Genomic DNA, 26,693 nt, shown 5'->3' with positions numbered 1-26,693 from the left:
CTAAGAATAGAGAAAGAATGAATAAACAAAGGGCTGTGTCTCAGCAGAGAGCGAGACCTAGCTCTGCCTTGAGTGGTCAGTAAATCCAAACATCCACCTGAGACCAATCACACATCCACCTGTTGCATTCCCCAGCAGCAGATAACCATTGTTTACCTTTTGTTGCTGAGGCCACAGCTTCTCAGAAGGGGGAAAAATCCTAAAGAAAGGATTTTTATGAAAAGATGTCAGTGACCTTTCACCTATACTGCAGGTTCCAAACCTTCATGAAGTCCGTAAGAGCATCAAACCCTCTGCTGTGCACTTTCTAGCTTAAACTGCAACTAAATAGAATGGGATTCAAAAACCCAAGTGTTTGTCAAATTTGTTTCCATGAATGAGGAAATTGTAGCTCACCCCTGTTCAGCAGTTCATACTGCCAGTGATTTTAGTGCACTGCAGGCTTGTGAGTGTTTCTCTTAGGACTTTATTTTCACTCCAAGGGATTCCTAGTTGGGTGAGCAGCACTCAGCTGGGAGGAAACTAACTCAGGTTAACAAACCTGTTCCCCTGCACACAGGCTGTCAGAATAACCTGAAAGTGCTCTACAGTCAGAAAATGGCACCTGGATCCAGCAGGAAGAATAGCAGAAATATTCCCTCAAAGCCAGAACGGGTCTTGGATGCACCAGAGATGTTCAACGACTACTGTAAGTAGGCTACAGGGTTGAGTGCTGGGCATCCAGAACATTCTGCACTGGATTGCTGTTCCTAGGACAGTGTAACTGGGCTATCTGTATTATTTGGTGTAGCCAGGCTAGCACAGACCCCTTCTGGAGTGTCCCTGTGTGGCCTTAGCGGGACAGTGGTCTAGGGCACAGTGTAGATGCCTTGGAGCAGGGTACCTGGCCCCAGCAGCTGGGCATAGTGACACTCAGAAGGCTGCCCTTCACCTGCACGTGTGTGTGTGCACATGTGCACCCACACCTGCTGCAGCAGCACGGGTGAAGGGCAGGGCTCTCTAGCCAAGCATGGTGTGACCTGCATTGCTCTTTCAAATTGTAGAACTGAATCTCATAGACTGGAGCTCCCAGAACTTCCTGGCAGTGGCTCTGGACAGCACTGCTACACAGCGCTCTCATACAGGACCTCAGTGCTGCCTCACCTGAGGATTTAGAGCTGCCTCCTGGCCTTTCCAGGCTAAGTGCAGGTGCTCAGGACTCTGAGGTTTCCTAGCTTCTTGGGAGAAGGTGTTTGCTTCATCTGGACTTCTTGGGGTTTCCTTGGAGGAGCCAGGCACAGGCAAATTTCATCTCCACTGTGACCTCTTCATTCTGCTTGTTCCCATGAAGCTCAAATGCCAACCTGAGCTCATCATTCCTCTGGTCCCCACAGACCATCACAGCCCTTCCATGGCCTCTCCAGAGAGGAGCAGCTGCACATCTTCAGAGCAGCAGTTGCCAGCCCGCATCCCATCAGGGAGGGAAAGAGTTTCTACCCTTGCTTTCCAAGCAGGTTCTGGTTAATGACCCTTTAAAGTGTTTTCCTGCAATGCTCTATCATGGGTAGATCTCAAGTGAGAATCAGGTAGAAAGGGTCAAGTCGCCTAGGAAGGGCGACCTTGAAAACAGAAAGTGTGGAGAGCATTATTAATAATTGGTTAGCTGAGAAAGGCCACACTGACATAATGCCACTGGTTAAACTGAAGGAGAAAAGTCAGCAGTCAGCAAGCTAAAAGGAAGAGTCAGCAGCGACCTTGCTGCAACATGAGGATAGGGAGTTGAGATTAGCCCTGAATACATCCTAAGAATATGTAGAAAGTATCAAAAGTAGAACCATAGGAATGTAGAAGTAGGCGTAGGTGCTGATATGCAAGCTGACCAATCCTGAGCTCAACTTTTGCAATATGTATGAAGCTCATTATTAACTGTATTTAACCCGCCGTACTGATCAATAAAATCGAGCCTGTGATGATCAAAATGATGTCCTGGTTCCCTTCCGTCGACAAATGGTGGAGAATGCGGGCATAACCGAATCTCTGCCCTTTTTCTCGGATTAAAAGAAAAAGGGATTACGCCACGGTCCGGAAGTTGGGTTTGGGTCCCAGCAGCCGGGACGGTGCCGGAATTTGAAGCACCCTTAAGGTTCACAACGGTGACTTAAGCCAATACGTGTCGCAGGAGCCTGGAGAGCTGCAACAGCGCGCGCTGATTAATAGGTATGGATAGGCAAGCGGCATATGATTTATTTACCGCCTATTTAGAGCGGCGTGGGATAAAAGGGATAGATTTAAAAAAGGAGTTACCAGGGTTATTAGCTTATGGCCATGCTAAGGGTATCTTTTCTAATCCTCATACAGTTCATGAGTTATCAGAGTGGAGAAAGTTTGGGGAAATATTGTGGGATACAGTACTAGATGATGATAAGACAGCAAAGAAATTCGGGAAGTTATGGCGGGTGGTGTATAACACGTTACTTCAGCAGGTCTCTGAGAGAAAGGCAGCAGAAAGGGCAACAGAAGCTCATAAGAGGAATATAGGGTATGGTCGTGAAGATGATCCCCTGGCACCCTCTGTAACTAAAGTACTTATGCCTAAGAGTCCCCAGCAAAGTGGTGTGGAGGATTTCTCTATAGGCGCAGTGGAACCGTCTGCACCTTTCCTGTCAGAGGGGGAGGGCGAGTCGGATGGTGGGGGTAGGAGCAAGCCAGCTTTGCCTCCGCCACCAGCTTCAGGCGGGTCGGATGGTGGGAGTAGGGGCAAGCCAGCTTCGCCTCCGCCGCCAGCTTTGCCTCCGCCGCTTCCCCTCAGTGAGCCGGCTCCGGTTACAGCTTCGGTGGGGGGGTCACCTTCCCCGCCCGAGCCGGCTCCAGCGGGTGGGCTGGTTCCCCCCCGCAGGCCGGCTCCGTGTGAGCCGGCTCCGGTTTCACTGTCAGCTCCAGCGGGGCTTCCCCCGCGCGAGCCAGCCTCTGCTTCACTGCCCCCCCCGCGCGAAAACTCGGTGTCTGCACCGAAGCGCCAGCAGCATAGCACCCTTAAAGGGCCAGATCCCATCCCAGGGGCACACCGTGATCCATGGGGGGAGATGGCTAAACAGAGGAGGGAAGCTTGGGCTGCTTTGGCGAAAGAAGTAATGCAAATGGGGGATGGTGGGGCGGTGGAAATAGCTTCTAGTCTTGCATGTCCAGTTACATACACACCACAGTATGATGCACAGGGGAACCTTACGCATAATATAGCAGAATATACTCCCTTAGATTGGAAGCTGTTAACTCAGCTACGTTCTACGGTTAGTCAGTTTGGAGTAAAAAGTGAACCTGTTAAGCAAATGTTAGATTATCTTTTTAATACTCAGGTTTTATGTCCTAATGATTTAAGAGGAATAGTTCGGTTGATATTTACTCATCATCAGCAGTTATTGTTTAATGCACATGACCCATTACATGGAGTAACAGTAAAGGAGCTGATGGGCTTAGAGGCATTTTTACGTACAGAGGCACAGATGATATCGGGAGAAGATAAACTTACAGAGTCTATGTGGTTAGTGCGTGCTGCAATAGATATGGTTAAAGAGCCAGGAGGGTTACCGGCTTATATGGGTATTAAGCAAGGAAGGGAAGAATCATTTGGAAATTTTATCGATAGAACAGCTACTGCTATAGATTGGGCTGGTGTTGCAGGGTGCTATTGAAGCAGGTGTGCTTTGCAAAATAGCAATCCAGCAACCCAAAGAGTGTTAGCTACTTTAGGGGCAAATTAGACTATTGAGGAAGCATTAGAGCGAATGGCATTAATGCCAACAGCTTCACAGGCATTTATAGCAGAAGCCTTAAAGGAATTAGGATTAGGGTTGCAAAAGCATAGTCTACTCAAAATCAGGTGTTAGCTGCTCTTGCTCCTCTCCAAAGCGGCTCACTGGCAGTCACGAAAAGAGGCTCGAGACCATTCATTAAGTGTTACCGATGCGGCAATGAGGGACAGATACAAGTTGCCGCCGTGACATCGGAGACACCAGCAGCTGCCGTGACATCGCTGCTACCTCCTGTCTGCAACCCGCAACAACCGGGAGCCTCGGCTTGGACTTATCAGCAGCAGTAGACGTCACACTAATGACGAACCGGCCTGAGAGGATACCCACTGGAGTAAAGGGTCCTCTTATATTAAATGGACAAACATGTGGAGCATTATTGCTGGGACGTTCCTCTATAACTATGTTGGGATTATTTGTTTTGCCTGGTGTTATCGATGCGGACTTTACAGGGGAAATACAAATTATGGCTTACACCCTTTATCCTCCGATTAAAATTACAAAAGGACAACGCATTGCACAATTGGTACCACTGTCACAAATGACATCGGGAATACAATCATTTACTGGGCAAGCACGGGATGAAAAAGGTTTTGGCTCTACTGGTGTTACACTTTTAACTGTGGATTTACAAAATAGACCAAAACAAAAAGTTGAAATTACCTATGGGCATCAAAGCATAACCCTTTATGGATTATTGGATACAGGAGCAGATACTAGCATCATTTCTCCAGAAGCCTGGCCACAACATTGGCCTCTATTTCCTTCATCAAACATGCTCACAGGAGTGGGAGGATTTACATTGGCAAGCAGGTCGCCGTCTTTGTCTGTGTGCATTGAGAATCAACAAATATCTGCTGTGTTTTCAATTGTTCAACTGCCTCCTACAGTTTCCTGTTTAATTGGAAGGGACATTTTAACACAATTGGGAGTGGTGTTAACTAATCAGCACCCTGATTATGCATGCCCATGAATTGGTACAGGAACAATATACAAAAGGGCACCTAAGACTGTCCACAAGCCCTTGGAATACACCTATTTTTGTAATCAAAAAGAAATCAGGGAAATATCGTTTGATACATGATTTGAGGGCTGTAAATGACCAAATGGAACCAATGGGGGCCTTACAGCCTGGTCTTCCAAATCCAGCTATGATTCCAGAACACTGGCCACTTTTAATTATTGACCTAAAGGATTGTTTTTTCACTATTGGCCTGCATCCTGATGACATGAAGAGATTTGCTTTTACTTTACCAGCAATAAATCGTGGGGAACCAGATAAAAGATTTGAATGGACATCTCTTCCGCAGGGCATGCGCAACTCTCCTATGTCAGCTTTATGTTGATGCAGCATTACAGCCACTACGTCGTAAATGGCCAGCAACTATAATATATCATTACATGGACGATATTTTGTTTGCACAGCAACAGCCATTCTCCTCTTTACAGATTAACACCATTAAAAATACTCTTGCTGCATATTCACTTGTTATTGCTGCAGAGAAAATTCAGACTACAAAGCCCTGGAAATATTTGGGATAGACTTTGACAGATCAAATAGTGATACCACAAAAATTGGAATTACAATTGGACATTAAAACTCTACATGATGCACAGAAGTTGCTGGGAGACTTACAGTGGCTGAAGCCTATTGTGGGAATACCAAATCACTTATTAGAAGCCCTACGACCTTTGTTAAAAGGTGTGGACCCTACTACTCCTGTACACCTGACAAAGGAGCATCATCTTGCCTTGCAGCAAATTAGTAACTGTGTACAGCAAGGGTATGTGTCTCGTCGACAACTCGACCACCCCATTGACCTTACTATTTGGAATAGCCCTTGCCACTTGCTTGGTGCTCTCTCTCAGTTGCAAAAGAAAACGGGGGAGATACGGGTGTTGGAATGGTTATCACCACCACTACAGCATAAGAAAACAATATCTTCAAAAATTGAACAATTGGCTGCATTAATCAAAAAGGGGCGTCTCAGAATTCTTGAAGTGGATGGTAGAGAACCTGCTACTATTAGATTGCCTATGGAAAAAGAAACCTTGGACTGGTACTTGATAAATTCAAAGAATTTACAAGAAGCATTATTGATGTCACCTGCTAAAGTAGAGACTAGTAAATTAGTGCCTAGAGTTTTGCAATGGATGACAGAATGGAACTGGATTACTCGACCTTTGAGAGAAGAAAACCCCATAGAAGGAGCTATTACAGTTTTTACAGATGCAGGAAAGAAATCAAGGCGTGCTGCTGTCACCTGGCAAGGAAAAGGACAATGGAAGCATCAACTCCTCACAGCAGACCCTGCAGATAGCTTACAAACTTTGGAATTGTTAGCAGTAGTATGGGTGGTGTCCAACTTACAGGAGCCTTTAAATGTGGTCACAGACTCTATGTATGTTGCAGGAGTAGTCAAACGAATAGAGGAAGCAGCAATTAAGGAAGTGAATAATAAACGATTGTATGAGTTACTGATACAGTTAAGGAAAGCTTTACGGGAAAGAGCAAACGGTACCCTTAAGCAGTATATTGAAAAACATCAAGATTTGACAGATCCACAAGCATGTTTGGCTAAGGTTTTGTATGTGATTAATCATTTATGCATTTTTGGGGAAGATGATACCCCCCCTGCAATGAAACATCATCCAAGGTCAGGTCAGGAAAATACTAAGGAAACAGAGGTCTGGGTTAAGTATAAGAACCCAAGTTCAGGATTATGGGAAAAACCTGCAAAGGTATTATATTGGAGTCGGGGGTATCTTTGTGTTTCCTCACCTACAGGGCCTTTGTGGGTGCCTGCTAAGTGGACTAAACCTGTTTTTGATGCAGCCTCTGGTGGATCGCCTTACGGAGGAAGACAAGGAGCGACTGGGGAAGAAACTGCTTCTAGTCCTACAACCAGTGCTGTTTCAATTGAAGGGGTACTCGGAAGCGGTGGACAGAGCACTGACACGTCACTACCGGACGGCCCAGGAGTTGATTGGTTTCATTGACTCATTATCAACTTTTCATTTAACAGATCCAGCGAAACCACATTGCCTTGACTGTCACAATCCACATTGTGCTGCCTGGATAGCTCCACGTTGTGGGGGTTGTAAAAGAACTTTTTGGATAGAACAATCATTATTACGGGATTTGTGGTGTCATACTTGTGAACACGAGCACACGTGGGGTAAAAGCTAGCAAGATGAATTAAGGAGACAAACGGGGCAAAACGCATATATAGCTTTAAATCTTTATGAGTCTCCTGAACAGAAGGTTCTTGCTTATTATCGATGGGAAATACAATGTATTGTAAATAGAATTAAGGTTCAAAGTAAATCACGTATAGTTTCTATAAGGTGTAGGAAATTAGTGCCTTTAACACAGCATTCAGTTGTAGGACCCTTCCAAGGGGATCCTGATAGAGCATTAGATTGCTGCATTGATAAGTTGAAAAAATTAAGTTTGAAAGTGGCAGGACCAGTGAAATTAGGAGCAGCAAGATTGAAGACAGATAAGAAAAAGAAGGCAAAAAAGGGAACGGTCTCATTTGAATAGGGGTATCAGTGATTGCTAATTAATTTTCTATGATTAGAACAATTTTACTGTTGTGGGACCCTCGGGAGGATATAGTTGTTGAGGAGGATAACGAACAAGAACTACGATTACGAAATAAGATACACCTTGTGTTAAAGAAAGACCTTGAGCTGTTAGCCTCATATAGTAAAAAGGTTGAAGAGGCTTTGCGATCACCACCATTGAATTGGTTGCTTTGGGTTGAAGATACACAATTTTATACTGGTCCTTACTTACATTCGCTTCCTTGTTATGTTTGCAAAAAGGATAAAGATAAATGCTATGCATGGGTAGCTTTGCATTGTGCAGATTGTAATCAGATTTATTGGTATTCACAGAAGTCATTGGGATATTTATGGTGTACATCTTGTTTTGGAAAGTGGATTCGAAATCATATCTGGGTTAGAGCTCTTGAACAAAGTACTGGCCTGCCAGGACGGACAGGATTACAGCTCTTTGAGAGTGCAGAACAAGTGGTTATAGCATATCTTAGGTGGAAGTTACAGGAAAACCTTAGAATATTTGAAATCACTAGAGCCTCACGTATCATAGCAGCTCGCTGTAAAGCTGATTTGCCTTCAAACTTACCTCGTGCTATACTTGTGAGCAAGGATGCTGATTTAGAATTAGATCAGTGTATTCAAAAATTGACTCAGCCTTACAATAGACAATTTAGCGAACCAGGGAAAAGACAGCGAAGAAAGAAAAAACAACGTAAGCAGAAGGAAGAAAAGGAGAAGCAAAGTAAGCAGAAAGAAAAATGAGGTTTGTTTTTGTAATACTGCTCAATGCTGTAGCAAGTGAAGCAGTAGGAGTAACACACTTTAGTCAACCAAGGGAAAATTTATGGGTAACGCTTGCTAATCAAACTAACCAATCATCACTTTGTCTTAGTCTTGGAGGAGTCACTAACCCATTTCGAACATGCCTGGTGGGACTTCCGGTGTGGTCTCCGGGAGAATTTTGCAGTTTGATAAACAATCAAACCTTATGTATGTCTAACATGTCAAACATCACATTGCCAGTACAACAAGGGTATACTGCAGGTCAGAGTGATGGCTATCGTCAATGTTTACTAATCCAATCACTTAACACCTCTTTGCATTCTCCTCCTGAAGAATTGGATCTTTTTGGAAGTACAAATGCCAGCATATCTAACACTACAGCTGGTGGATGGTTTAGCTTCAAACTTTCGGGTGCTCAGAATTTAAACCAACCTAAAGAAACATGGGCCACCCTAGATTCATCCCTGAATGTGAAGTGAATTCTCTCCACAGCATTACAGTCAATGTAACGGCACAAATATTACAGCACCAATGAAATTACCCACAGGAATATTTTTGATTTGTGGAGACAGGGCGTGGAATGGTATACCAGCTAAACCACAGAGTGGACCCTGTTTTTTGGGAAAATTGTCATTGTTTCATCCTAATGTGTCCTTGCTAATGCAGCTGAGTCAAAATTCAAACAGGAGAAAACGTAGCATACATGACTTAGACTGCAGCAAGATAGGAGATCCACGATTTTGGGGCACATTCAAACAGGTGGTGGTTTCAACTATCTTACCAGGAGGATCTGCCAATAAAGCCATGAATTTAGCAAAACAATTAGGATGCTGGGCAAAGAATGAGCTGAACAAGACATCACAAATTCTAGACATGCTAACTGCAGATGTGCAAAGTGTTAACCATGCTGTTTTGCAAAATAGAGCTGCTGTAGATTTTTTGCTCTTAGCACAAGGGCATGGATGTGAAGAGTTCGAGGGAATGTGTTGCATGAATCTGTCTGATCATTCAGTGTCCATTCACACTAAGATAAAAGAATTACAACAGGGACTTCACAAACTTAAGGAAGAAGACGGTTTAGGAATTGACGAATGGCTTAAAGGCCTGGGACTCGGACCGTGGCTGAGGAACCTTGTGATCTATGCTATAGGATTGCTGGGTGTAATTTTACTGTTTTTGCTTATCTTGCCTTGTATCTTTAACTGTATCCAAAACATGGTCAGCCGTACAATAGCAAAAACATGGCAAACTAATCTCCTTGCACAAGAAGAAAACGGGGGAAATGTGGAGAGCATTATTAATAATTGGTTAGCTGAGAAAGGCCACACTGACATAATGCCACTGGTTAAACTGAAGGAGAAAAGTCAGCAGTCAGCAAGCTAAAAGGAAGAGTCAGCAGCGACCTTGCTGCAACATGAGGATAGGGAGTTGAGATTAGTCCTGAATACATCCTAAGAATATGTAGAAAGTATCAAAAGTAGAACCATAGGAATGTAGAAGTAGGCGTAGGTGCTGATATGCAAGCTGACCAATCCTGAGCTCAACTTTTGCAATATGTATGAAGCTCATTATTAACTGTATTTAACCCGCCGTACTGATCAATAAAATCGAGCCTGTGATGATCAAACTGATGTCCTGGTTCCCTTCCGTCGACAGAAAGATTCTCTGCCTGCTTTTCCTGTCCTTGCTGCAGATTTGGAGGGTGTTCTGGGCATTTTGCAGACAGCCTCTCTGTAGGGGTACAAGGGCAAGGTGGAAGATATTGCCTAACAAGTGGTCAGTGTTAGGTGCACTCTCCTCTTTCTTTGAATGAAGCCAAACTAGGACTCTGATAGGATATTGCAGATGTTTAAGACTGTCTGCCCTGCAGATCAAGCCGTGCCATTTGACGCTGGCAGGGGCTATGTAGAAATCACGAGCGGGCCGGGGCTGCTGAGGAATGCGCCTCGAGCTGTTTGTTTTCCAGCATCACTCTCATTACGTGGTTATGACAATGGGAAGATGCCAGCAGCTCACATCCCAGGCAGCAGACAAAGAACTTAATGTTAAAACTTACTTTAAAAGTTTTTTTGACCAATCACACAAAGCAAAAGCGTATCGACAGTAGTTCTATCCAATCACTATAAGCACAGGTACTTTTGGTTCAAACAGTGCTTGTTTATTTTGAAGACAATACCTACCAGTAAGCCTTAAAACACAATGCACTGAGCTCCATTATTAAGCTTCAACCTTCCCAATATCTTGCTAGATAAACTTTTCTGTAGCTTGGAGATTTATTCTAGACCAGCGTTAATACACAGACCATTGTTCTATTTGTCCTTGCTTTTCTGCAGTTTAAACAATTTTTCTGCTGACCTATCTCACGGCTGCTGCTTGGCTCTAATCATAGTTCTGCTGTATCTGAGACCTGCCTTTTGCAGCTTTCCCAAAACTCTCTAATTTTGTGGATTCCCTCAGAGGACTCAGTGTCAGAGCCTCTGGAGAAGCGTGGAGGGCAGGGCTCATGCAGGCTGTGCCAGTGCAGGATTTGAACTCAAGGCACCAGGGAGCACCGAGGCTGCAGACAGGAACTCAACCCTTCTCATCTCCCTCCCTGCCAGAGGCAGGCTCAGAGCAGCCATCTCACCCCTCTCTAAACCAGTGGGGGCTCTGTCCTTACCAGGCTCCTCGGGCTCCTGGGGATTGTTCCCACAGCTCTCGGTGCCAGGCAAAGCTCCCTCTGCTGCAGCTCTGTCCACAGGCTCCCCTCCTGAGGACTCAGGGGCAACATTAATATTCCCCTTGAAAGAGAAACAGAAAGGAAGAAACCCTTCTCACCACTTAGACAAAACACCTGCTCCAACAACTCCATGGCTCACACACTTAATCCCTTGTTCCTAACAAGAACTCTGGGCCCCAAAGCCCTTCAACAGTCAGAAAAGATTGACTTCTCAATCACAGTCCAAAAGCTGTCAAAGCTGACAGTGACAGTGTTGAACATGGGGGTGACACTGAACACATGCAATGGCTGCTAAGGAAATCAATTGCTGCTCTGTTCTGTAAGGTTGCATGTCTGACAGCACTAACATCAGTCCTCATGTCACTAATTGCAATGGAAGTAGCACTGTCTTCTTTCTTCAGCCAACACCCCAATCGGTGTAATGGTTTCAATGCCTCACCCAAGGCAAGTTGATGTAGAAATAAATTCAATGTACCTCATTTTGCAGGGCCCTAGGGTCTGAAATTGCTATTACAGTTTTCTTTATAATGATGGGCAAATCTTTTTTCTCTGTGTTTTCTCTTGCTGGCTTTTTGAACGATAGGTGCTATCACAGTGAGTTGTCTGATGCTACATGGGCCACCTTTAATTTTTGAGGGAATGTCCTGCCAGGCTCTATCTCCACAAATGAGCCAATATTCTGTTGCTAATTGATGTGGGGACTCATCTAGGTCATCTACTCGTCAGCAGTTTCACCCTTAGGGGGCACTGGGGCAGTACAATTGCACCACAAACTGGAGTATCTGTCCTCAGGATGATGGGGAGTAACATTCAACTGTGGATCTCCCTGGTACTGAAACTCAGCAGAAAATTCCATCACCAATGAACCAAGAATCCCAATTCTTGATGTTCAGAAGGTGCTTTAAGAAGATCAGGGGCCCAGTGATGTCAGCTGGTTATGGGATTGGTCTCGTTGGCAGCCTCACACCAATATTTGTCACGATTGGGTATTGGCTGCTCCTTGGCTGGCACAGGCACACCGACCAGACGGGTTGCAAATGATTTGTCTGCGCTGAAATGGGTCAAACACACGGTGTCTGAGCCTGCTGACTTGGCTAAAGCAAGGCAAACCTTCATTTTTGGTTGATCTACAGGCACGTATGCATGCAAAAGCAAGCAAGCAAAACCAACAAGTGCCAGTATATCATTTGATCAAGCTCCATGTTCCTGTTCAGCTGTTTTTTGGCAAAAGCTTCCCCATCTATTTCAGTTCTCAAGCAAATCTTTTAGGGCCTGTTCAGGGACTGGCCAACTATAGGGCACTAAACTGTCCCTCTAACCTTCAATTTTTACAAATTTGGATATCTTAGAATTTTTTGGAACACAATGGACACCACGCTTTTGCTGAAAGAGCTCTATGATACAAACCATTTTCCCAGTCCAAAAATCAACATCAAACTCCAGAATTGTTGCTTTCACAGGTTGAACGGGGAACGTCTGGCATGCACCGTAGCTTCTCCGTGCGGCTCACGTCGGCGTGCTCATTTCCCTGCTGGTGGAATTGTCGGTGTGCTCTTGTGTATGAGACGGTTTCACATCCTTCGCGGGGACCCACTTAGGTCTGGCACCTGTGCAAATACAAGCATACCCTTTGCCCCAAGTGATTAGTGGAAATGGTCCTTCAGTTTGTCCTAACTCAAGGTTTCTGATAAAAACTGAAGGAATTTCTTTCAATTTTTCCTGTGTGCTGTTTGAAAAGTGCCTAAAAATTGGAGGATTAGTTCCTGCAAATGAGCTATTAAAAACATAAAGACATATAAAGCTTTGCTCAACCTCATCTGGGGTGTTGCTTGGGCCACTCTCCGTTTTCTTGTTGTAGAATGGTTTTAGAGTGTGGTGCGTCCTTTCAACAATTGCCTGACCTGTGTAGGAATAGGGAATTCCAAAATGTGGCGAACACTCCAGTCCATCAAAAATGTGGCCAATTTTTGAGCTGTGTATATGGGACCATTTGTCAGTTTTCATCTCGTGGGGGATCAGTTTGGTGAGCTCTGGGCCCAGTGACACTGACAAGGACAAAAGCAAAAGACGAGAGGCGCTCTCTCTTCCCGGGACCAAAGTCCCACAGCTTTAATGGAGAACAGCTCCAGGAGAGAAAGGGAGTGTCCAGGAAAGGAAAGAGGATGTCCAGGGGAGGCAAGAGAGTGTCCTCCTTGTGGCAGGAGACTGTAAATGCTCGGAGAGGGGGGCAGTAGAAAGGAACTGCCATAGTTCAGCATAATAAATCACCACACTGTAGTTTTCTGCATAAATTGCTGCACTTGTTGCAAACAAAATCCTGAAATCTCCCCAAACACAACCGTGCAGTCCCAAATGACCACAATGTGGGAGAAAAACCACTCAACCCCCCCGTATACCCAAGCACCAGGTGTCACAGGGAGCACCAACCCCTGCAACTAGAAAGTCCACACACACAGGCTCACCAGGAAGGGAATATCTCTTTATGAGGGGACAGAGAGCTCACTCTTCTCAACACAACACACACCATACACCACATCGGCATCCACCCACATCATCTTCCTCAAACATTCACACACTGAAAATACAACCACAATTACAACACACAGGAAAAACAGCAGCAATAAAACAGGATTTGCTCAGTTCACCCCCAGAATTCCTAGCAGGTCCTTATTGACACAGCAAATCCTTTCTGCCATCAGCCAGACCCAAGCCCAAACTGCACAGGCGTATGTTGTGCACAGGACATCTCTGTGTGACTTGTGAACAGCCCGTCCCCTGCATACGCCTTACGGGTTACTTTATACAGAGTTAAACGTTCCTTTCTCCACAGTGCCAGCAGTCTTGTCTGTCCCCCACGAGGAGCAGCCGAGAGCGGAGGTGCCTCCAGGAAAGGAATGTCCTGGCAGCGCCCAGAGACGTCCAGAGCCCGGATGTTCTTGCTGGAGCAGGGAAGCGTTCCTGCCGCGGTCAGCAAATGAGGTGTGGAATAGAACTCCCCACAGTTAAAGGTAGGAGGTGGTGTGTTTATTACAGCCAGGCGCAGGAGGAGTTGTCTCCTAAAGACTTGTGGGGAATGGTCTCCTTCTAATGAAGGCCAAGACGTCTTCCTCAATTTGACCTCTTTCCTTATGATCTGTTGGCAGGCTTTCACACCCCTTGGCTATTGTCGAGGGTTGACAGCCTTATCCCAATATCGTGTGTTGTGTCTGGCAGCTGTGCCTTTTCTCTCTTCCCGCCCCCCCCGGCCGTCTTGCTGAAGCGGGGTGGGGAAGAGAGGTGGGGAGTGTTTGACCAGGCCTTTTTTCTTTTGGCTTTTGGCTTTTGGCTTCTTGGCTTGGCTAGCCGCTTTGCTTGCTTGCTTTCTGCTTTTTGCGCTGTTTTTTTTCCTTTTCTTTTGTTCCCTCTTTCTTACCCTCCCCTGAAGATACTGGACCCGCTCCGGACCTGACCTGAGACGTCCAGGACACCTGGAGCTTGTGAGAGAAGCTTGGCGCCCTCACAACACAGTGTGTTTTCTTTTCTTTTCTTGTGTTGGGGAGTGTTCTTTTGTTACTTGTAAATAAATAGGTTTTGCTTTCCACTTTGCTCCTCCAAGAAATTCCTTCCCAAACCCGGTGTTGGGGGAGGGGTGGTTGGAGGTTTGTTTTGTTTGGGGGGCTCCCATTTGGAGATTTCCCCTAATTTGTCCTAAACCAGGACAATATATCTTTTGGTGCGTTGGCCCGGGAAACGGAGGCCAAAAAACAGTGGGAAAAAACCTATAACAATAATATTTTTGTTTTGGTTATTTTGTGGGCATATTGGTGATTCATAATGTCATTTGGAGTGGAAGCTTGCCGGTATTTCTGGTCCCTAGGGGTTTTTGAAGTTTTAATACTTTTGTGGTCCCTGGGGTTATTTCCTTACCCAAAAATAGCTCTGATGTTGTCCCTAATAAGTAGCTTTTGTAAGCAGGGGGCACTAACCAGAATATTCATTGTGCTGGTCTTATGTGTGATGATGTGTGGGATAAAAATGCTGGACTTTGTTTCAGGAACGTATGGATTGTTGTTATGGCTGTGTACACAGTTTGTTTGGGGAGAAGAAGGGGAAGGGGCTTTTCAGCCTGAGTGGGCTCTGAGCTGTCACGTGTTCAGTCTGTTTGGCCCAAAGCTAGAGATGCCTTAAGGATCCTGCAGAGAGAAGCTGCATTAGGGTGCTTTGCATCACGTTCTAGTTGCTGATCCCATCCTCACTTTCTTTTGCTGTAGCTTCTTCTCACTGTCAACTCACTCTTTATATGTCTTGAAAAAGGTGGGAGTGTTGGCAGGCTGAGCAGGGAATTGGACAGCTTGAATTCTCAGAGTAAATGCTGGGTCTGGGTGCACACTCATCACTAAAAAAGAACTGATGCTGGTTTGGGGCAGGTGAGGGAGCTCGTCCCCATCCCAAAGAGAGAAGCTTGCAGTGTTCAGCAGGGCTAGGAGTGGGCATTTTCAAGGCTGCAGTCTGGAATCTGTGTCAAAGGGAACTAAGTGACGATTAATTCCTCACGCAGCTTCTGGGTGAGCTGTAGTTCAGATCATAAAGAGCTCAACTCCAATCCCACTTTGATCGTGCCAGGATCTTGCCCTCAGGATGATGCCCTGCTGGGTGCCTGAATGGCTATTTGTGTCCTTGCCCAGGCTTTCCCTACACGCAGCGCTGCCGCCTCACCAGCAGCTCCGCGGTGCCCCTGACGTTCCAGCTCCGCATGTCGGACGATGGCACGCAGCCGGCTGTGGACAGCGTGGATCAGATCCGCAGGGACACCGACCCGGCCTGGAGCAAGGGAATCCATTTCCATGTGGAGCCCAGGGAGTTCACCATCAATCCCAGCGGAGGCACCATCCTCCCCCAGGGACACCAGGACATCGAGGTACGGCAAGAGCCCGGCCACAGCCGCTGCAGCACCAGGGCTGGAGCTGCACTGCAGGGTGGGAGGGCTTTGGCTCTGGTGCCAGCTTGGAGCATGCTGGCACTGAGAGATCTGCACTGCTGGGAGGCCTCTGCTGGCTGGCTTAGTCGGGATGTTCCTCAAGGAGCACTGTTTGCTTTCCAAAATCATATGCTGAGCTCACAGACCTTATGGTCAAGGCCTGAAACCATTCTTGTGTTTTTGAGAGCGATTGATTTGATTGCAACGGGGCAGAGCAAGGATGAGGGCAGAAGGTGGCTGTTAGAGAGATGTCATTGTATCAAGCAGTGAGCTTTTCTTCTTGGTGTCATTTCCCCCCTCCTGGGGAGCAGAATGATTTGTGTTCACTGCAGGAAGCTCCAGTGGAGACAAAAAAATCTGCAGCCATGTGTAGCGGTTCAAATTTATTGTACTGATTTGTTGTGAAGTGGTTTGTTCTGTTGTACCCCGTGTTGTCCCCGAGTTAGTTTACCCCTGGGTTTTACCCTCCCTCAAAGCTGTCCCTCATGCCATTCCCTGCCCCTTGTTCCAGCTCTTTCCCTGCCTGTCAAACCCAGCCCCTTTTGTTCCCCAACTTTCTTTGCCAATTTAACCTGGAGCCAATCCCTATCTGCAGCGCCCCTTTGGAATTCCCCTGTTCCTGGAGGCCCCATTGGCCCAAGTGAGCCATCCTCCCCACCCTCCTACCCAAAGTGGCCCCAGACACTTGATGTAATCCCCTCAGTGCTCCCCTGAGGATTCCCTTTTGGTTTGCTGTTTGTATCCACCCCCTGATTTGTGTCTGTACAAAAGCCCTTGCACAGGAGTGTCCAGGGCTCTTTTGCCTCTGAACCTTTTGCTTGGAATAAGCCCTTTCTTGTGTAATTTCAAGACACAGATCCTCCTCCTTTCTCCTCTGCCTGGTCCCGTTGGTGGCTGGTCTCTTGCAGTGTAGAGCAAGAGGCTCTGAGGGTTCTGCCTGTGGTCAATGCCTAGCCTGGGTCAGTTCTGAGGGTTCTGCCTGTGGTCAATGCCCAGCCTGGGTCAGTTCTGAGGGTTCTGCCTGTGGTCAATGCCTAGCCTGGGGCAGTTCTGAGGGTTCTGCCTGTGGTCAATGCCCAGCCTTGGGCAGTTCCCCACTCCTGGTGTGGGGCCAGAGTTCTCAGAGCCAGCCCGGGCTCAGGGTCCCAGGGCAGCCATGAACTGACCAGCACCTGCTGGGCCACACTTTGCCCTCAGCCTCCTGCTGTGAAGCTGAACTCGTTGTGGTCAAGTCAGATTTCCTTGGCATGGATGTCTTTGTAGTCAGATGAGAAATTGGCCCCTTAATTTGAATGCAGTGGTGCATGGAGCTGTAGTCTAATGTTTTAATGTAGCTGACCTGTGCCCTGATAGCAAGGTGTGTTTAACAAGTGTGATATTGCCAGAAGGCTTTTGTTACTCTGAGACTGTGCTCGACACATGGAGCAGCAGAAGAATGAAGGGCAAATCCTCCCTCAGGAACTGGAGGATATCACCCGTGGGTAATGAGGTTTTGGAAGGAAGAATTGACAGTTCTTCTCTTCCACCAGGTGACCCTGTGCTCCAACACGGTGATGGAGTTCTACCGGAGATTGCTGGTGGACCTGGAGGGTATTGGCAAGGGAGTGGCAGCCCTGATCATCACAGCCAGGTACCAGCCCTTGCCTTGCCTCCCCCAGGCACTGCCTTGCCCAGGCTGTGCTGGCTGCAGCTGCCAAGGAGAAGTGCTGCTGAATGCTCTCATGTTGTGCCAGCTGGACACGAGAACAGCAGTGCTTGGGCAGCAGCCTGTAGTGAAAAGCACGTTTGCTCCCAGCCCAGCACGGTCCTGGGCCCTCTTCTAAAGGCACCAGGAATGATATCATTGATTGGCCTTGTTTTTGGTGCTTGAGGTGGAACAAATTTCCTGAGGGCCTCCTCTCCTTCAGGCTGCAAGAGGTGGAGTTGTGCTGGCTGTGAGCACCGTGCACTGGTTTGGGCCACACCAAGCAGCTGCTGAGAGTCAGGCTCTGCCTCTGTCCATGAGGGCACATGGCAGGGGGGAAGTGGCTCCCAGCAAGAGTGGGGAGGGCAAGGTCTGACAAGGGGAAAGCAGCCCTTGATGTGGCAGGTCAGCTCCAGTTGTTGTCCTTACCTCTGCTTACCATTTTGAGCTTTAATGTTGTCAGAGTTGAGAGCAAAAGTCGTTGTTGCTGCAGCAGAATTCCATGCTGCTGTGCTGCTGTGGGTGTCAGTGTGATGCCCAGAGGGATGCCGCTCCCTGGTGCTGTTCCCTGTGCCAGGCAGAGCCATGCAGGCAGTGCCTGGGCTGCCACTGTGTACAGCAGGTGGAGCTGGGGCCAGGCAGTGCCTGGAGCTGTGCAGTGAAGGAGCCAGGGAGCTGCAGGGCCTGGCAGGGGCTGATCAGCCCCTCTGTGGGGCAGCTGCTGTCTCGTGCCCTCCAGGGCTGGGGCAAAGAGCTGAGTTCTCAGGCAGGGCAACAGCACCATGGCAGAGAAGGGAGTCAGTTTTACTGAGACCCTGGAGCTGTGTGTTCCTTGAGCCTTAGGGAGCACTGATCCTTGTTGGGAAGGCTCCCCCAGAGCTCGTGGGTCACTGGCACTGTTGCAGGAGTCCTTGCAAGCCTTCTTGGGTAAAGGAGGGGCTGAGGCAGCTGTGGGGCAAAGTGCTCTGCCTGGGGCACTTGGCAGCCTCTGGGTGCTGCCTCTCAGGGTTTGCCCCTCCTTGACAAGACATGTGGGAGTGGGAAGAGGTAGAAGGCAATTTATCCCTGTAGGGCTCTTCAATGTGCATTTGACAGTGACCAATGTGTTCTGCTCCATTTCACAATCTTTGGGGGTAGGCATTCTCCATTCTCTCAGTATCTCTGATTGTCCTGGGCTCATCTCTTTACCCAGGTGTCTCGTTCCTGAGCTCCAAGTGTCCTCCCCAGTGCTGCTGTGTGATGAGTGCCACCTGAAGGTGCCCTATGAGAGGAAGATCCTCATTAGGAATGCCAGCCACCTTCCTGGCTGCTACGGGCTTATTCCCCAGGTTTGGCATAACATCCACCTCCTCCTGTCAAATATTCCTGAGGAGATTATTAGGGGAACAAAGGGTTTGGATAAGACCTTGCTGGTTTCTATTCAGTCTTAAAGATCTGCTGAGAACAGGATCCTACCCCAGTGTAAACTTGAGGAGGCAGTTTAAGCTCCTGAGGAAACAGTTGATGTTCTAGTCGTCAGGGTGTTTTCCTGTGGGAGATCTTAGAGGGTTGTGAAAAGCTGCTGCACCCACAGACACCAGTGCCTGTGCTGGCAGCCTCCTTGCAGGATGCCCTGGGAGTGCTAACCCTACAATTCTTGCATCTTGTTTGTGCCTTTGACCTTTGTCCTGGGGAGCTTTAAAGGTGTGTGTAAGTTGCTGTTGTGGTGGACGTTAAGGAGCCTAAAGTTTCTTGAGAGGTCCCTCTGAATCTGCATTTCATTGTGTCCCTTCCAGAAGCGCAAGGAGGACTCTGCTGTGCTCTACTCCAGCCCCAAGCCCTGTGGGATTGTGCAGCCCCAGAGCACAGCAGAGATCCCAGTTGTGGTGGCAGTGCAGGCCCTGGGCACGCATCGCACCGACGTTCTCATCGGCGTGTTCGGGGATGAGAGAAACCCCCTGGTGAGGGCAAGGGGAGCTGTGAGCCTGTGTGCAGCTGCTCCTGGCAGGGTGCACGGGGACAGGGATTCTGCCGGGGAAAACAGGCACAGGCTGCTGGGGAGAAGGACAGGAGGGATGGGGGCACAAACAGCTCCTGCCTTAGAGGTGGGAATCTCAGTGTCTGACACAGAATGGAGTTGGGCTAAGCTGGAATGCAGGGGCATTTGAGGTCATTATTCTTTCAAATGCTGTTAACTTTGGAAACATCTGTTTGAAAATGTCATCTCTCTGAGCGCAAGAGAGGATGTCAGAAGTCTTCTGGGAACCTTGAGCTTTCTGTAAAAGAAAGGAAAGCTGGCACTTGAAGAGTGGTTGCAAGGACTGAAACTTCGATTAAAACGTATGGAAATGGCAATGCCAAATTGCCTGGATGGCACCAAAATCTGAACCCGGGCCATCGTGGCACTGCCTGTAAATCAGTGAACAGGAAGGGAAGGCAATGCAGGCTGTGCCAGGGAGCCTGAAGTTTGAGCAAACAGTTGCTTTTAACTATCAGGCTGTTTCCCTTAAAGAGGAGGGTTTCTCCCCACCAGAAGAACCAGTTGTTTAACTGTCAGGCTGGTCTTACCTAGAGATTTCTTGCATAGATAAAAGCTTTCGGACAGTAATTTTTAGTTTGAAAGGTTCTCTTAGCTTAATCCTTTTCAATTTGGAGGTGAACATGTAATTTTCTTTTTCCCCAAAAGCCCAGCATTTCAGCTGGAGAGTGGTAGCTGTCCCTAAAGAAATAACTTGAGCAGGGCTGAGCTGTTGAAGGTTTTTTAGGTTTCTCTGTTGTGGTTTGTTTTGGGTTTTTTAAAATCTTTCTTGCTTACTGCCCTGCAGCCACCTTTGTAAAGGTGGGTAAACATCACCTGGTGCTGTCTTTCCCCTTGGACCCCTTGGTTTAGTCACTATGGGGAATTTCTTTACTGAAGCCTGTGGGATTTCCCCCAGGAAGCTGTGATGGGGATGCTCGGGGAGTGTGGGGCTTTGGGGGCAGCTGCCCGGGCAGGGGCTGAGCTCAGGGGCCCTGTTGGGCTCATGGCCCCCAGCAGCAGCAGCAGCAGCCCCAGGGCCCAAAGCCCCGTGCCCCCTGCCCAGCACAGGCTGCCCTGTCCCTGCAGCTGTCACCCGAGTCGGGTCCAGGGCCCGGTGGCCGCTGGCAGCAGCAGGAATGCGGGCAGGGTGAGGATGCCCTGGCTTGGCTCTTGTCTGTGGAACAATGCAGGCTCAGGGCAGTGCAAAGCAGGCTGGGAAGCCGAGCCCAGGGCCTTTGGAGGCTGCAGGGCTGCAAGATCTGTCCTTGCAGCAGCCCAGATGTAGCTGGCCCAGTTGCCAAAGCTCTGGTGGCCTTGAGAGCGTGCAGGTGGATTTTGCAGGGCTGTGGCCTGCTGGCTGCTCTGGGCCCAGGAGTGCCTGTGTCTGCAGCAGGAAGGGTGGCTGAAGGTTTGCTGCCTGCTTTGGTGGCCTGGCTGCAGGGGCCAGTGCTGTGAGAGCTCCCTGTGTGAGAGCTGGTGAGAGCTGAGCTCTTGGGGACAGCGCTGTGCCCCAGGCCAGGAAGAGCAGCAGTGCCCAGGGCCAGGAGTGGTGTCAGTGGGAGCCCCTGTGCACAGGCACCCCCAGCCCCGGGGTGGCCATGCCAGCACCCCCAGGGACCTCCAGCAGTGGGAACGTGGAACAAGTGGAACCCACAAATGTGCAAAGGCTGCCTGTGCCCAAAGGAATGGCCAAGAGGAGTCAGGTTTTAAAAAGAAACAGTATTTATTTGCCAAAATTGGCAAATCTAGGATTTTCAGAACATGTGTCATTATAACAATCGTTATAACAACAACAACAACAACGTACAGAAGATATTTACATGGGATCCGATGGGGTAACAATCTTCAAAACGTATTTACAGAGAACTTCTAACGTAGAAAACATATTTACAGGAAACTTCTAAACTTTCAAACATATTTACAAATGCATCTGATCGGTGCCATCATGTGCATGAGTCCTGTAAGAAAGGAAGCAGCAGAGCTGGACTCAGCTGGCAGCACTGGGCGCAGCAGGGCTGGCAGCTGGGCCCCAGGGGCTGGGCCGGGGCTGGCAGGGCTGGCGTGGCCCCAGGCAAGCGCAGGGCAGGCCGGGGCTGGTGCTTGTGGCAGCACAATCCAGGCCCCCTGCGGGCACCGTGTCCCTGAGCGGGGCCATCCAGCCCAGCCCCAGCCTGGCGTCAAGGGACCCAGTGTGTGCGTGGGCAGGGCGTGGGAAGCATCTGCCTGTCTTACCTGTGGGGCACCATCTTCATCCAAGGACCATGGGCTCCTCCTCATCGTTCTCATCCACTTCCATATCTTCCGTGTCATCCTCCATGTCCACCTCCATCTCCTCGATGGTCTCCTCCTCGTCTACTTCCATGTCCTCAACAGGGGAGGACATGGAAGTAGAGGAGGAGTCCACCTCCATCATGTCATCCTCTTCCAGCCCCTGGTCCACATCCATTGCCTCCACAGTGTCTCTGTCAGTCTGCAAGGGGCAGCACAATCTCTCAGTGGGCTTCCTGTCCCACACCATCCATTCCCACATGGCTGCACCCAGCCCAAGCTGGGTGCCCCCTGCCTGGCATGGCACTGTACCTCCATTGGCACAGCAGAGCACATCCTGCTGGGATTGGCTCTCCAGAGCCGGCAGCGGGAAAAGCCCAGGCAGCAGCAGCAGCTCAGCGCTGAGGGTCAGAGCGCAGGGTGAGCAGCAACTGACCCTTGGCAGCCGTTGCAGTGTCTGCTGTGCTGGTTTCCAGGTCCTGGACGTTCCACCTGGAACCCTCTGGGAGCTGTGATGTCACTGAAGATTCAGGGGTGCTGTGCAGTGGGAGATGGGGATGGCGAAATGATCCAATCCTTGAATTGTTTGGCTTGGAAGGGACCCTCAAGATGATCTGGTTCCAAGCTAAGCCAGCTCCCAGCACACCATGTGGAATGTGGCCCGTGTCCCACCTGTCCTTGGATGTTGCTGGGGATGGGGCATCCACATCCCCTCCGCACTGGTCTCTGTGTCAGGGACAAGCACCCTGAGAGTAAAGAACTCAAATCTCTTCCCCCTCTTGCAGTTTGATCCCATTCCTCCCTGTCCTGTCACTACAGTTCCTGAGAAAGTGTGCTCTCCCACTTCCCTGTGTTTCAGGCTGTTCCTGCAGGGTAACACGTGTGACTTAACCTGCAGACAGGAGAGAGACAAGCCAAGTTCCCAGTCAGAAAAAATGCAGAATATGGCTTGAGAATTGAGAGAATAAGGAAAAAGAAAAAACATGGAAGTCTTTGGGTTGCGTGGGCTGTGGGATTCATGCCTTTTATTAGAGGCCCAGTCCCTGGTGCACTGAGTTCCTGTGTTGCAGCCTGCCCACAGCAACCTCTGTGAGGGACCTGCAGTCGCAGAGCTGGGAGCTGGCTTGCTTGGATGGCTGATGTATGAGGCAAGAGAGGGATCGTTGTGTGGAAATCCAAGTAGTGTGGATTGCGCTGAAGAGGGTCCAGGAATGGAGACAAAATGGGGCTGGGCACACAATATGGGGGCGAACAGCGCAGGATCATTACAGTAAGCCAGGACCAAATTGATACAAGAGATTTGGAACATTCTGAGGGAGTACATGAAGGGAAAATGCAGCCGTTGAACTGGCTGATGCCAGAAAAACGTGCTGCATCACCATGAGCCTGCAAATGCGCATGGGCAACATCATTGCATTCAGAGCGGTGACTTTTTTTTACCTTGGTCACTTTGCCCTGAGGTATTACAGTTCCAGTGGTAGGCCCCTAGGCCCTCACATCTCCCCCTTTTTGTTATCTAGAAAGAAAGCTTCTGCCATAGACTTTTGGAGGTATTTAGCAAAAAAGGATAAAATAAAAAACACAATGAATACAAAAAACAAAGCCCACACAACAGTCTTAACTAAAGATGAAAGCCAGCCTCGCAAAGCCCTGTGTTTGCAAAGTCTAGTGAACCAGTCGTAGTTGCCTTCCATCTGGATCTTGTTTCCTTGATCTTTTAGCAGCTGGATGCCCTGATATACTGACTCCCTATGTGACAACGGGTAGAAAAAACACATGCCTTCAAATGTCTGATAGGCATGGCCATGGACAAGACATTGTGGCTTGTCTGTGGAAGTGCCCAGCTGAAGGCATGCGGCTCAGTGAGGAGCATCCACATTCCTGCTGCAGCGCCTACAAACGGCAGCACCCTCGGACTTAGTCTGATTTATTATCTGGAGGCTTGGGTGTCCTAAAAGTAAACAGATAAAGAGATTAGAAGATGAAAGTTAAGTTTTGTTCCCACTAAACTTTCTCTTCTGTAAGCCAAGGGTGTGAACACAGCTTATTAGAAGAATCATGTATCAATGCTAAAATATAACTTTTACAAGTGTAAATTAATATATCCTGCTTAGTGGTGTCTGAGCCATCTTGGTCTTGGTGTGTGTGGTCAATGCTGCTTAGGAGATCTTCTTCTGTCCTTCCCCTTCTTCTTTTCTAGGCTGCTACTGTCTCTCTTAGTCTTTGATTCTGTTCTTCTGATGGTGGCTCTGGTGTTTGCCTCACCATTCCCAGAAAGAGTTTTTATGTATTTTTCTGGGATTCATCTTAGGAGTGTTGCTGTAGAGACAAGGGCATCTTCTCTTCCCCAAGTAATCAATGGGAAGGTGCCGATAATTTGTTTAGATTCAGGGTCTTTGGTCAACACAGGTGGCTGTTTTTTTAATTGGGCTGCAGCTGAATTAGTGAAATGCCTGATGACTGGGGGAGTTGTTTCCCTAAATGAGTTGTTCAAAAAGTTGAGTACATAAAAGGCCTTGGCCAGTGTCTCAATGGGAGATAATATCTGGACTACCCCTCTCAGTTGATCAAGGATCCTTCTGATGGCTCAGTTGGCCCTCTCAGCTATGGACTGTCCTGTGGTGGAGTGTGGTATGCCTGTGACATGTTTTATACCCCAGTGGTCAGAAAGCCCCTTGTTTGAATCAGTGCAAGGTATAAGCAAGTGCATTATCAGTGTAAATTTCCCGTGGAAGTGCTAAGGTGGAAAAAACGAAAAAGTAATGTTTTATAGCATCTTCTGATTTTTCTGCAGCATGGACAGAGCCAAAAATCACACTGGTAAAGGCATCGATTGAGACGTGGATGTATTTTAGTCTGTCCAAAGGAGTTTAGTGTGTGATGTCTGATTGCCAGATGTGGAGACTCTCTAGTCCTCTTGGACTGACTCCTGCTGTGACAGAAGCAAGGCCATGTTCCTGACAATTTGGGCAGGTGGCTACAATGGATCTTGCCGGGTGTGGGGTAATTTTGAACATCCTGAGCAGCACAGGAATATTTTGGTGGTAGAATTGATGGCTGATCCTAATATGTGTAAAAATGATCTAAGGTGTATTGCAGTGGTTCAGATGTTTGAAGTAGGCAATTGAGGTGCTCTTGAGTGCGAAGTAAGTAAATATTCACAAGGTGTATTCCTGCAAGGGAGCACAGATGCTCTCTAGGTTTCCTGCACTAGTTCTGCAATAACTTTCTGTTGGGTTGTTATTGTTTTAGTAGGTTGGTATGCTCTGAAAACGCATTCAATTATTATCAGGATCTGAGATAGTATAGTCCCACTGAAACAATAATGTATGGAATTTTGGACTTACACCAAGGTTTGCCAGGGAGAAAGGAAAATTAGGGTGGTATCTGTGTGCCTGTTTAGTTTGAATCACCCAGAAGACCTTTTGTACAGCTGCTTCTGCCTCTGGTGTCAGTGATCACGGGAATCAAGTCCTTCTCTGCCTTTAAGGAGCAGGAACAGTGGCATGAGATCTTCTGTGGTGATTGCCAGGAGTGAACCAACCCAACTGATTGTTCCACAGAGCATTTGGAGTTCTTGCAGAGTGTTTGGGTTGTCCTTGATGTACAGTGTTTGGGGTGTGATGGTTCTCTCTGTGCTTTTTAGGCCGAGGAACTTCCAGGGGTCTGTCTTTTGAACTTTATCTGCTGCAATCTCAAAACCCTTCTGCTGTACCACAGTGATGACATCTTGTCGTGCAACGTCCAAAATGATTTGAGCTTCTGCACAAATGACTGTATTGTCCATGTAATGAAAAACGATAGCATTAGGATGTCTTTTCCATCTGGGCGAGAGATTTTGGGATCAAAGCCATTGCCAAATAGTTGAGCTACTCTTCTTTGTTTGAGGCAATGCAGTCCACTGGTACCTCTGTAAAGGTGTTTGGTGGTTTAGGGGCGGACAAGGCAAACCAGGGGATGTCATTTGGAATGGTGGGGGCATTAAAAAAGTAGTCATTAAGATCTATAACAACCCTCTGCCAATAACTGTGAAATAAAATGACAATTGGACTAAACCGCCCTGAACTAGCCTTCCTTTACATCTCAACTCGTGCGATCTTCAAAGCAAGGCTCTTCCTGTGCTCAGGCTCCACCAATCACAGCCTAAATGTCGAACAAGGTATCCGAAAAATAGGAGGACTCCAAAAGATGCTACCCACAACTACGGCATGGTGCACCATCGGCAATCTCGAGGTAACATGGAGGCTGAGGGCAGGCTGGACTGGAGGGCACCCATGTCCTCAGCGACCTCGTTGATTTTCCTGAGGTCCTGCAGCAGCCACCTCTTGTCTTTGCCAGGCTTTCATATGGTAATGACAGGCACATTGCAGGGGCTAGTAGATGGTACAATGTGGCCCACAGGCAGCTGCTCCTGCACGTGGGACTGCAGGGCCTTTAACTTTCTGCCTGGGAGGGGCCACTGATCCACCCATATGGGGTCGTTGGTCTTCCAGGTTGACTGAAGTGTGGCGCGCTGCTCTGTGGCCCCGTCTAGAAATCCTGAGGTGTTGATAGGATCTCTAGCCTTGTCCCGCTTTGGGACAACAGGTCTTTTCCTCAAATTGTTATTGGTGCCTGGGCGACGAATGATCTTACTGTAGCAACTGTGCCCTCAGGACCTTCCATGCAGCTGATACTGTGACTCCAGAAGCTGGTAGTGGCTCCCCTGGTAGCTAATAATTACCCCAGCAGCTGGAACCAGGGGCCGTTTTTTAGCCAAACAGAGCAGGAAATTATGGTGTCATCAGCTCTTGTATCTAATAGTCCTGAAAGACATCTCTTTCTCCCTTTACATGACAAAGCACACTTTGGAATGGGTCTATTTCTGCCTGTTGTCTGTGCCCACATCAACATGGGATCAGCTGGTGTGGTGATCGTGTCAAGTAGGAGGA

The sequence above is a fragment of the Melospiza melodia genome, chromosome 25 (genome assembly GCF_035770615.1).
Source record: "Melospiza melodia melodia isolate bMelMel2 chromosome 25, bMelMel2.pri, whole genome shotgun sequence".
NCBI classification, from domain to species: Eukaryota; Metazoa; Chordata; class Aves; order Passeriformes; family Passerellidae; genus Melospiza; species Melospiza melodia.
This window is presented reverse-complemented; position numbering follows the sequence as displayed.